The sequence below is a fragment of the Molothrus ater genome, chromosome 2 (genome assembly GCF_012460135.2).
Source record: "Molothrus ater isolate BHLD 08-10-18 breed brown headed cowbird chromosome 2, BPBGC_Mater_1.1, whole genome shotgun sequence".
Classification (NCBI taxonomy): domain Eukaryota; kingdom Metazoa; phylum Chordata; class Aves; order Passeriformes; family Icteridae; genus Molothrus; species Molothrus ater.
In genome coordinates this window covers 58,496,608-58,510,180 of record NC_050479.2, presented here as the reverse complement: position 1 = coordinate 58,510,180, position 13,573 = coordinate 58,496,608, and positions in this window count along the sequence as shown.

Below are 13,573 nucleotides of genomic sequence, written 5' to 3'. Positions count from 1 at the left end.
TTCATCTGTGTAATATGAAGGAGGAAAAAAAATCCAAACACTAAAAGCTATAGTTACTCTGAGTGGAATATTAAGGAAATCTATCATAACATATGTCTGAATGTCTCAGCACTCTGGCCAAATATTATTGTTTGATGATTATATGTTATCAATAATATTACAATTATATTATATTGGACCAATTTTTACTTTTATTAACAAATGGAAAATTGTGCTGGTTTTTCATCATTGTAACACATTGATTCAGCATATTTTGAATTTGATACATTTTATCCTGTCTGTGCTGCAGATGAAAATGTTTGCATTACATCCACTTATATTAAATTACATTACTTCCACAAATTAGTAAGGTATTTTGACACTCTCTGTGGAAAACCTACATTGATTTTGTCTGCGATTTCAAATTTATTCTAAAAGTCAATGAGCAGTGAAAGGATAACACAAGTTATTTGACTCTCTGGAGCCCCTTTAATTGGTTGCTTCTTCCGGCTGACATCCCTGGTTGTTCAACACACAGGATGCTGATACCAAAACATTGACCAAAACCTTTTCACATCAATTTCATAGTGGAACTGAATATGAGGTTGTCAGTTTCTTGGAATAAGTCACTTCTCAAAGGGAACTGTTAACTGTAGAGGAGACAGAAGGCAATCTGACATCAGGGGTACTGTAGTCCAGCAAAGCAGGTTTGTGCATTTTGTGGCATTCTGAGTGAAATGTCCTTCAGAACCACTAAAGGCCTCTTCTGATGTCTGCATTATTTGGATTTTTCCATTAAGATTTAATGCTTGTAACTTATGGTAGCATAATCAAAACAAGGTATCAAGTATATTTTAGAAATTACAGTTTGGGTGCCAAGTTCAGGAAAAAGGTGATTGCTCAGCTCTGTCCAGAACAGCACTGCAATACTTTCCACTGCTTTGTTAGTGTTTCTTATCTACTGTTCCTTCCCATCACCCTACCTAAAAAACTCTCCCATGTGAATATTAAGCTGGGAAATCTTCAGATTCTCTGACTTATGCTAATGCTTTTGGAGCTGTTTACTATACAGTCCTAAGCTCTGATCCCAGGTCTCTAAATGAATTCCATTATTTCTAAGATATATATATTTATTTATCTCTTGCTACAGCTTTTGCAAATATTTCTCAAGTTCTAGAAGGAATATCTTTATTGATTTTACTTTCTTTTAATGAGTATTTGCAAGAAACACAAGGAGCTTAAACTAGCCTACTTCAGCAGAAATTTAATTCCCAGCTGCAGAAAATACATTTTTTCCATAAACTCTACAAGAGGTAAGATAGTACTAAAACAGTTGTTTTATTTTTGCATTTGTATTTAAATCCTATTTGTTTAAAATATGCCATTGTTGTGCCTGATCTTTTAACTTACAATAAGCCTCCGTATATACAAATGTACACATAAACATCTTCCTAAAAAAATCTGTCTCTGAATGTACGTATGTACGTATGTATTGAGGTCTGTGTTCACTTGTACATGGTTACACATATTGGCAAATTCATTTATATTTCTGTGTTTATACACCCATATGTGCACAAATATTTTTACAGCTTGTTGAAAGCTGGTAATACATCTTTGGTAAAGCAGTGTTAAAGACATTGATTTTCCTCATATCTAATTTCTTGAAATCTATATTCAAAACTAGAAAGCCTGCAAATTCACCTTGAAAAAAATCCACATTTCAGCTAAAGAAATTTTCTGTCACCTAAGACAGGACTTAACATTTCTCTTCTTGTGCTCCATGAGGTTCCTCTCAGCTCATTTCTCCAGCATGTTGAGGTTCCTCTGGATGGCAGCTCAGCCTTCTGGCATATCAACCATTCCTCTGGGCATTGTTTGCTCAGGAAACTTGTTAAGGTGTGTTTTGCCCATTCATTCAGATAATTTATGAAGATGTTAAGCAGCTTCAGACCCACGACTGATCCTGGGGTACACCATTAGTGACTGCCCTCTTTGTACCACTGCCCACTATCCACTGGACTGGGTCTGTTTTCAACCTATTCTACTGCCTTCTCCTCCAGCCTGTACATCAGCAGTCTATTAAGAATTTTAGTGACACAGTGTCCAAAGTTTTACTGGCATCAAAGTAGACAATATCCACATCTTCCCCCTCCCCCCACCAAGTCTCCATACTTCCCCATTTTTGTTTATTTTTCAAAATAAAAATATAAAGTTTTAATTTATAAATAGTTATTTCAAAATCCAGCACTTGAGCATTTTTATCTCAAAAACTTTCCTGATCCTCATCCCATGTGTATAAAGAGAAAAATGTGAAGAATAATCGCTGTCTTTCCTCTGCTTTATCTAGCCTATAGGTTTTTTTGTATTGATGTGCTGAGTTTAGTTGTTTGCTTGATTTTTTGTTTTATTTTCTTTTCTTGGGTTGGGGAAGGAGGCTGGAGGCTACTTGCCTTTTTGTGGCTATATGAAAGTAAAATGCATATACACGAAGATTAAAGGAAAGCTACAGAGAAGCAATTACTCCTGCATTACTTATACAAATACTTGCATGCATGACAGTAACTCTTCTTCACAGTTAGATGTCCAGATGCTCTCAGATATTTCACATGATCTTTATTCCATTGGTCAAGAGTTTCAAAGCCTCACTAGAATGTTATGCCTTGGAAGGTCAGGATCATGCAGAGAAAAATAATTTTTCTGCCAGCTAGTGCCAATCCTGTAGAGAGTCTTAATACTAGAGGAGAATCCTTGATTTGGCCTCTGAATTTCATGAGGAGATAATGGACCACCAGGGTGATGTGCTCATCATGACCTCTGCTGCTAAGCAGACAAGCTAACACGGCCTATAATACCTGGAGGCTTCTTTAGGTTGCTCTGTGCATTATTCAGGGCAGCATCTAGAAGCTGGGTTTCCACAACTCATTGTAAACATCCTACTGCATTATCCCTATCCTTTTTAAAAATTTTAAGGAATCTTTTAAGTCTGATAACTAAGTATTCAAAAGTTTTACATGAAAAATATGAAGCCGAAGGCCCATGATAAATTTTTTAGTTTAGATTAGCCAGAAAATCAAAGTGAAAATATTTCAGGAAATCCCAAATGTGTGTCCCAGTCTTCAAGTTAAAATGGCAGTCACAGACTGGACCTAAGAAGGGTATAAGGATCCCATTGTCTGCCTTTTTATTATCCATGCAATAGGTCACAACACAACACACTCCTAATGCAGTGAATGAAACGTCAGGTTGTTGGAGCATGGCAATCCAAATAACCTATTCCCAGAAATCAGCAAAATAAACATTAAACAGAAAGATGTTCATAAGTACTTCCCCATGTTTAGCTCTCTAATACATTTTTTCCCAGCAGGCATCTTCTTTTATTTATGATAAGAATGATGGAAAAAAAATCTTAGCAGTAGAAACAGTATTCACCTGTCCAGATATAATTTAATCCTTTAAAATCCCTTATAAACTCAGAAAAAAATAATTATTTTAAGAAGCAGTTAATTTCATCACTAAATATATTTATAAAATATGGCAAACTAATTGCATCCCATTACTTTGTGTTGACTATAGAGGTAGCCAAGCAAAAATGCTTATATTGAAAATATCTAAACACAGTATATATGTACTTCTTGGATGTAGGGGACAGGATATCCTGGATATATGGGAAACAATATCAACAGAAATTTATGCCTTGGACCTCAGTACATCTCTAGATATGTCAGCTATATCAAAAATGGATGCCAACTTGGTCTTTTTTCTTCTTGCTCAAAAAGTAAAGGAGGTAAACCAGAATTAAATAGGGCATTTTGAGATATAAACTTGTTCTTCCTGACTGTCTCAAGAAAACAACTGCTCAGTTTGAAAAGTCTAACTAAAATAAGGAGAAAAATAGTTTATCATTTTATTAATATCACATAATTAATTAGTAACCAGTGAGCTACACTTTCAGGATCAGTATCAATTATACAACTGAGAAACCACAGCTCTAGATTCTTTCAAAATGTTGATAAGCATGGACATATTTCCAGACACCCTTATTGAACCAAAATCCTCTAAAATTTCATCTTCCCCCTGCAATTCCTCTGATCCTGGTCTGGAGGTCACTAGTATGCCTCTCCAGCAGTGCAGATTGACTGCTTGCTCCCTCTCCAGATGTGTGAGGAAAACCCCCACAAGGCCCCCGCATCCAGCAGTGGGAGGGCCTGGTGCTGATCTCATGCTAACACCCAAACCAAGCAAGCTGCTCCTGGTGCCCTTTGGGGCAAGTATGCTCTGTGGCTTGGGCTGAGGTCGGGGTGCTGCAAGGCCACCATGTCTGGCACAAGTCCAGTGCAATTGTTGGGGTTTCTTCACAGTCTTTCCCATCTGCAATGAATTTTCATGGTGGCTTTTGTTATGATTTTTTTTTTTAATTTAAAATTTTAACATAATTTTTTCTTTAAGCTTTCTTTGCTGCAGAAGTGTCTGAAGACTCATGGATAGTGTTTAACCTAGCTGATCACTGTCTTCCCTCCTAAAGATGACAGTTGGGGGTGAGGACTCTTCTTTCTCTTTAGCATTATTTTTTTTTTTGTACAAGTACCATTCAGTTTTGTCTCTTCAATACACATAAACACTCATATTCTTAACAGGTGGTGTTATCCAGGCTATTGGCCAAGAGTATATGTGCAGCCCTGCACTGATTTCATGCACTAACCATTGCAGCCATGGTTTTCACAAGAAAGCCAGCATCTGCTGTATATTTGAAGCTGAATAGATTTTGCTTATAGAAGTACTTTTAGAGAATAGAAGTACTTATAGAGAAAACTCAGTCCATGGGAAGTAGAATGTCTCTAATATGCTTTTTGGATCAGTCCCAGTAAGAATGAACACTCAAGTATCATTAATTTCTGTATTTTAGAGAGTTGGGTAGGTATGTTCTCCAGCTTGCTTTCTGGTCATATGGAGGTCTCTAAGAACACCATTTTCTTTATGAATTTGGATACCTACAAGGTTGATGACATTTGGGGACAGAATTTAGTGTTTAGTGACAATTTTGTGATTAGGAAGTTAGGCCTTGACTGATATGTGTATTTAGGACCCTAATTCGCAATGAAATCTTCCCTACATGCTTTATTTGGGTTTAAAATTAGCTGATATTGATTTATAGTGGTGAGCTCTGACTCTTTCTCTAAAGGACAACTGCAATAGGCAGGGCAGAACACTCCAGAGAGAATGTAATTTGGGATGGATTCCTCTACCAATCTGACAAAGACTGCTTCACCCACATAAGAATATCTGTCCTAGTCAGCAGGGAGGCATAGCTCTGATAAATCAACTCTCCTCAGCTGTGAATTGAACCTGAACCAGCACTACTTGCGGTTTCAGTGAAGACATGCATTTCCAATGTGAAAATAAAAACATAGGAAATCGTTTTAACAAGCCAAAACTAAGCCTTTCTGTATCTGTTGCACAAATATTCCACTTCAAGAAGTGTCTCTCTGTCTCTTTTTTAAGAAGGTTATCTCTTGTCTCCTAAGATACTGCCAGTAGCCAGAATGACTTCAACCATGACAATAGGGAAAAGGCAGTAATCATCCTATTGTATAAAATCCATATGCTTTTTGATGAGGCTACTATGCAGAATTTCTTCAGTCTTTTCGTATGATTTCATTTCAGAAACTTATAAAAGTTTTTAGTTATAGTATTATAATTATTTTTTAGAAAAAAACATACCATCTACTATATTCAAATTTTAAATATTGTTATTAGATGGCATCAGAAAAAATCAGACCTCCTTTCCCTTTGAAAACATTTCAGTCAAAAATCAAGCTGTTTTCCAAAATCACATCAAGCTAACTAACATTGTATTCTGGCACAAAACATATATGCATAAAAATAGGATGTTCAATACTTTTGACATGTTCTAATCTGCCACTTTAAAAGGATAGCCTTCTCAAAAGAAAATAAAATATTCAGCTACAACTTTTAGACAGTATTTTCTCCTTTTCCCTGGAAGTTAAAATGGCTTTACTCTCTAATACTTTCAGTTATTACCAAAAAAGTATATCCAAATATGGTTCTGGAATATAGAGATAATAATCTTAATTTTAGTTCAGCTTTGACTTCTTGCATTATTACTATATATAGTCACTTTGCTCCATAGGGATGCTCTGCAATGCTTCATTGCATGTTTTCTCTTCATTACGTGTTATAGTTTTTAGAAATTTGGACTTCAGTGGCTACTTGGATGCCTTTTGAACTGCTCTAGAACATCTAAGGTATATGTGCTGGTGTTTATGGCATTGGGATTAGAAGGGACTCATGATCTTCTGTGTAAGAATCTTTAGGGTAGCAGGATATGCTAGGTCATGGAAAAGAGCATTAGATATTTTTATGTGAATAACTTAATCAAGGCTTCAGTCAATACAGTGAAAGGATCAATTCACTTTATAATATAGCAAACATGCACTTTTAGAGAGTTGAAGTGTGTTTTGATCTGCCCAAACCACAGTGCAGGAGGTTGGTTTGTGCTTCACCAGGGGATTCCGGATCAAATCTGGCTTTTATTTCAGAAGGTCATTTATGCAGCCTGTGTTGTACCTACACATATCTAGGTATTTTGTTCTAGATGTTCCTATTTCTGAAACAAATCTTATATGTCTGAATCAACAACTCAAGTAAGTAACAGAAATCTGTTCCTTTGAACAGGAACCTAAACACAAAGCTTAGATGCAAACCAATATGGCTGACACACAGAGAAGGCAGGATAAATTTGTGCTGAAGTTAGGTGAGGTAAATTGCATGCATTGCAAATTCAGTTTTAATAATCAACTCAGCTGAAATGTCTATATTTCACATTTTTATCTGCAAGGGACTTCCTGTATGATATGTCTCTGTTGCTGTGGCACTGGGTAAAAAATCTTCCTTTTTTTCTAAAACACAGATAGCTGTTTCTAATAATTATTTCATAAATGCTCTTTTGAGCTGGTGTCCTCTTATATCTTGCTGTTACTGAAAAAAAAAAATTACTGTGAGATTTTATATGTTTTCCCTAAGTATTGTTAGAGAATTTTCAAAATGTATGTGTTTGATTTCCTCATTCCTTTGTGCCATTATATCTTTCTCCTAATGGTTTTCTTATTTCCTACAATCTTTGTGTTGAGGGGCAAATACCGTTGGAAAGAAAGAACCAAAACTCAGGAGAAACTGGGTATAGTAAAAAAATAAAAGTCTAGGCAATAACTATGCTCAGAACTTAGGTTAAAGGTCAAGAAATCAGAAACTTCATTGGAATAAAAAATATGTGGGTTAAATGCTGGGTGGCAGTCAAGTAGACAGATGTGAGAAACTGGTAAAGAAGTAAAACTAAAACAAAGAAAATAAGAGAGTGATCAGAGTTAAGCTAACAAGAAGTTTGGGCAGAACTTCAGTTAAGTGGCATATTGAACAGCAACATAAACTGAAGGGGATAGTACATATGAAAATACTGTGATTAATCACTGGTTTAGAGGTAAAAATTGAGGGCTTCTTTGTAAATTTGATCTCATGACAAAAGAGGAAGCGTGCAAGGGTTTGAAACAATGGGAAAGAAGAGATTTATAAAATGCAGTTTTGGTGATTTTGGTAGTCAGGCTTCCTCTTGGTACTTAAATATGTAGACTTTCAGGTACCTAGCTCTGACAGGTTATTATTAAATGTAAAAAGTAATATTTTCCAATTACAAGAAGCAAAATAACCACTCATTCCCAAAAGAGTGTTTAAGAATACAAAGATATATCTTTGAAATCTTAGTTTTGTGGTTAACTTGGTATTAAAACTCAAAAATGCTTTATAAACTACTGTTTTTCAATTTAGTAATAAGTATTTAATTTCAAAAGTAAGATATTTACACTGTTCACATTTTCTTGGAAAAACAATAGCTTGTCATCTACACAGAACACTGAAAAATATGTATATGGTTTCATAATTATTTTGACAGTGACAGTCAGCTGATGATCTAGTGACCAAAGCTATTGTAAAGTGAAATTATAACTATTACATTACAACTCTTTTTTTTCTTACATACTGTATTTAGAAAAAGAAATTAGAATTGAACTTAGAACTTAGATTTATTGTCTCAAATAACACCTACCAGTTGTTCTTCCCTGTCTTTAGTAAAATACGTGCTGATAAATCTCTTCTGCTGCAAAAATAAACCTAAGTAATTTGAAAAGAGAACTTTGTCGTTGTTGCATAGTCACTTTATTATTGATATGGTTATTACGTACTTAGTAATTCACTAATGAATCTCGAGGAAGATGAAATAGCATAAAATAGAAAATTTGTTTAATTCAAGCTGTACTAGTGCCTTTCTAGTCCTTTAAAGATGATATAGAGAAGACTTACAGGGTACATAACACAGCAAATAGTTACACAATGGTTACAATCTGCCCCTGAAGGCAAGGGTAGGTCAGATTCTTGTTAATAGATCTCTTAGAGTGGATTACAGTGAAATGACACTGGATAATAGGTGTATAAAATATATATAAAAGTGTAGGGTTTATTTTAGACAATTTCGTTGCAAGGGAAAGGAGGTATTTATCCAATTATCTATAGAAATATAAAAACATAAAACCATAAAAATATCAATGACATAGATATATAAGGAAAAGAAAGAAAGAGAAAGAAATTATAAGAGTACAAAGATCCCCCTGAGGATGAGTGAAAAGATTTTACTGTTTCAATTTTGATGTCCATTGGTTGAAATGACAGTTGCAGTCTTGATCCATCACGGTGGGGGAAGCCTGTGAAACACTGAAAAGTTCAGTGGGCTAATATACTCTTACATTTACATGGGAATGCCCAGAATACCTCCCCTGGGAGCAGAGTTTTACACTGTCCAAAATAACACCATGGATCTGTTGCAGCACATGTGCATTCCTCTGGTGGAAGGCCCCAGAAATGAGTTTGGGAGCATTTCAGGGCTCATTGATGGTTTATAACACCTTCCATGACATCTCAACCTCATTTTTTACCTTAACCAGGGATTAATCACAGCGTTTTTATATGCACCATCCCCTTTCAGCTGATGTTGATGTTCAATATGCCACTTAACTGAAGTTCTGCCCAATCTTCTTTCTGGTTGCCTTAACTCTGATCACTCTCTTCTTTTCTTTGCTTTAGTTTTGCTTCTTTTTCAATTTCTCACATCTGTCTACCTGACTGCCCCCTCGCACTTAATCCAGATATTTTTATACTGCCTGATAGGAACTTGTATATACTCAAATACCATTAAAAAAAAAAATTATGTTCCAGAAGCTCTAGAAAAATGAGATTCTGTCATCCCAGAAGTACATTTAATTTTCTATTCAAACCTGTATTTGATTAATAAATTTTGATAGGAGATTTGCCTTACATTTTAGAAATTAGTTGAGCTGGTTGTGTCACATCAGCAGGGATGAAAACCCTCTGGCCTATCTGTAAATGCCCCAGTACTTCCTGAAAGGGTAATTTTCACACTTGAGCTGGTTGTGTAAGGGCATCATAAAAAGCATTATCCCCCCTCACAGGACCTGCTTCTCATCAGTCTCTTCCTTTAACTGGCTCAAACCCCAGCTTGTTGCTAAACAAAGTTTGTTTTGTCATGACCATCCTCTGGTCCTCACACCCTCTGCACCTGGGCTGCAACTTTACACCTTGTCAGCAAATGGCCAAGTTTTTGTGTCATTAGTCATTAACATTTCAGTCTCTCACAACAACTCATCAAGTTAGTCATGATCTAAATAGTTAAACTGATGGCACACAGGTCAATGCCTAGGAGGAAGATGGAATCGGATGGCTCCACAGATTGTCACTGAACTTAATAATTTTAAAACAGGGCCACAATGCTTTTGTTCCTCAGATTACGTTTTCCTTCACTACAATCTCTTTGTGTGGCCCAAGAGATAAAAACTCATCTTCTCTTGCTAACTAACCAGATTCTATCAATGCAATCTTCTCCCCACAAATATTATCTTAAAAAGAATTCTTCCACTATGTAGTGCTATTTCTATGATTTTCTGTGTGCAATCCCCCTGTTCTAGTGGTCTTGAGAGTCCTGAGATCAAATTGGTCTATGCATTTTGTTGATTTCTAAAATGTAAGGCCAGTCTCTTATCACAATTTATTAATCAAATATAGGTTTTAATAGAAAATTAAATGTACTTCTGGGATGAAAAAAATCTCATTCTTCTAGAGTTTATGGAACAAATACTTTTTAAATGGTATTGACATTAGTATAGACAAGTTCATATCAGGTAGTATATAACTCCCAAAAAAGATTTTTTTCTTTTGAAATACAATTAATATATCTTCTTAATATATTAATATATATCTTAATATATCTTAATATATTAATAAATTACACAAGAGTCTGTGAATCTGAATGGGGAAGACACTTGACAAGAAAACAACTTAATTACATATCAAAACTAATTAAGATACACTTTCAAGATTTTTGTGATTTTTTATAAGAAATTTAGTGCTATGAGCTTATTCCACTGTGGCAGCTGTCTGTAATGCTACTGTGCTTCCCAAGTGAAATGCAGGGAACGAGTAGCTCAGGGAGTGATAAAATCATCCCAGACACAAGAGATTACTTTTAGATGATTACCCTGCAGACTCATTTGCTTATACTCTGAAACGATATGTTGTGAGTAGTTTTTTTGGTTGGTTGGTTTTTTGTTTCTGTTTTTGTTTTTGGTTTTGTGGTTGTTGTTGTTGTTTTAGTTGTTTTGTTTTGTGTTTTTTTTTTTAATTTACTCATGCAAGTAAGATTTACATTACAATTTACATTTGGGGAAAGTTTTGTTTCACTAATATTTTTACTTTGTTCAGGACCATGAATTGAAATTGTTCTTCATAGCTGCTTCCCTCAAAGCATTTCTCTGTCACCACAAGGGATTCTGTACTCTGGTGATGTGCAGGTGAGTCTGAATGAATGCCCTTTTCAAAGTGCAATTAAGTATTCTCCCTTTTTTTTGTAGAATCATAGATTCATTTAGGTAGGAAAAAAAAATTAAGATCCTTGAGTCCAGTTATTAACCAATCACTGCCAAATCCACCACTAAACCATGTCTCTAAGCACCATATCCTCACATATTTTAAATATTTCAGGGGATGGTGACTGAAGCACTTCCCGTTCCAGTGCTTCATAACTCTTACATGTAAGAAATGTTTCCCAATATCCAGTCTAAACCTCCTCTGGCACAATTTGAAGCCATTTCCTCTTTTACTATTGCGTGGGAGAAGAGATTGACCCCCACCTCACCACAGCCTCCTTTCAGGTAGGTATGGAGAGCCACAAAGTCTCCCCTGAGCCTTCTTTTCTCCAGGCTAAGCAATCCCAGCTCACTCAGTAGCTCCTCATCAGATTTACACTGCAGACCTTTCAGCAGTTCCATTGCCCTTCTCTGGGTGTGCTCCAGCACCTCAATGCCCTTCCTGTTACAAGGGGCCCCGAACTGGACCCAGGATTTGAACTGCAGCCTCACCAGTGCAGAAGGAAAATTTCTTCCTTAGTCCTGTTGGCCTCACAATTTCTTATACAACCCAGTTACAGATATTACTCCCAAGTAGTATAGGCTTGGGTGCCAAGAATAAAATATGGCCTCCATATAGTGGGTTACTAGTTCTTACCAGTTGTATTTTTTTATTCATTAATACAGTGTTTTGGTTTTCCTCTCTGTCCCAGCAAAATTGTGTCATCTTTTCACTCAGTAGCTGCCATAAGTGTTGTATCAAAGCAACACTGTTGCCATGACAAAACAAACATTCAAGTTGTGCAAGGCAATGGGAAAAGTCACAAACATTTTTGAAGGATAGTGACTTTCAAACTCTGCTGTTAGCTTCATTCAGAGAGAAGACAGAACATGCTGCAGGCTGGTACAGATATGTGTGATGAATTCCCTGGCACCTGCTTCAGCTTCTTGAAACATGCAGCTCCTGCTGATAGAGGCCCCTGAAAGATCCCTTAAAATGTACTCAAGTATTTCCACTAAATAAAACAACCAATTGGATGTACTCTTATATCTTCAAATATATCAAGCCTGCAGAAAGATTGATTCCTGGAATGTGATAACAAGTGAAATACCTAGAGCTCAGTTCTGTTGTATAAAAGAAAAGGAAGATCCATAGTCTAGGAAAACTTCCCAGTCTGCTGCTCCAGAACAGGCTCCCACAGATCCTGCTGTCATATCTTCCAGCCCATGCACATTATTTTCATTTACAAGGTATGGCAGAAGTTGTCTAGTCAAGTAATACAGTTCATCCTCTTGTAAAAGTAATGAATGGAGTTTTAAGAGCTAAATACAGGCATTCAGTTTGTTGGTATGGGGAGATGTTTCATGTTATGCAACGTTAAAAACTCAATTCATAGCAATAATGGAAGGAAAGTTTACAAATTGTTGAAATAAGCTAAAAGGCAAGAAGGCAAGAAACTTTTATTCTCTTATTTTTCAGTAATGAAGAAATCCTTACAGAAAGGGAAAGAGATGAAGAATATGTAAACCTGACGAATATTGTGTAACACTCCATGTAGAATGAAGTGCTCCTTTTATTCTGTATTTCCTTCATACATATATTCATCCTAAAATCATCTCTGATGCCACTACACACAATGTCCTTGTGCATTATAATGCATGGGCCGAAATCTGTGGTTCTTAATTGAGTGGAACTACCACTGAAAACAACAGGATTTCATTTCATTAAGGACTGCAAAATATGTCCCCCTGTGTGCACTTCTTTGTTCATGGCTAGTCAAACAGTAAGTAATGCAAAAGCTCTTTTTAATTACATTTTCAGATGGTGACATAATTGGTTGGAACAATCAATACCTGGCTTGATTCCTGAAGGTGAGACTTCCCAAGTGAGACCACTGTCATGCTTATTCTGAAATATAAAACCTTTAGAATACCTTTCAATAGATAATCAATATTTATTATTACTTTCATTCAAATAAATGGAAAATAAGATACAATTTTGATACTTTTTTGAGTCTTTCAGAATTCTGAAAATATTTGAAATACATAATAACTCATGCCTTACTTTTAGTATAATTCAACCAAACAATTTAAACTTCTTAAGTAAGCTAGATACTGATACCACAGAAAAGTTGTACTTAGAACCTTGCAAAGTATGGATACATGTTCAACAAATAGACAGAAAGTTTTAATGAAGGGAATTTTTTTTTGGTGGTCAATTCAGCAGGGAATGAGAGTTGAACAATCTGAAAAGAAGTGGCTGAGACAGATCAGAAATCCACACAATCCATGGCAACCCCAATGTGAAAAGATATTTGAGAAAAAGCTTTTTTCTTAATATTTTTAACTACAGCCAAAAACCCCACCACATGATTTCATTATTAATTTATTTTCCTAAGACAAACAACCTCAACATCCTGAATTTAAGTAAGCATTTGGATCAAAAGACTCAATGACATGCAAAACTTACGTAGATTTAAAAGGCAGTAAATTGCGAAAAAGGAGTGAAGACATCAATGTTATTTATCCACCCTTCTATTCCCAATCTATTTACTATGCCATCTGAAAGATTACTAATTTAATCCAGCTCATGATGGGGTATAGCACCTTTT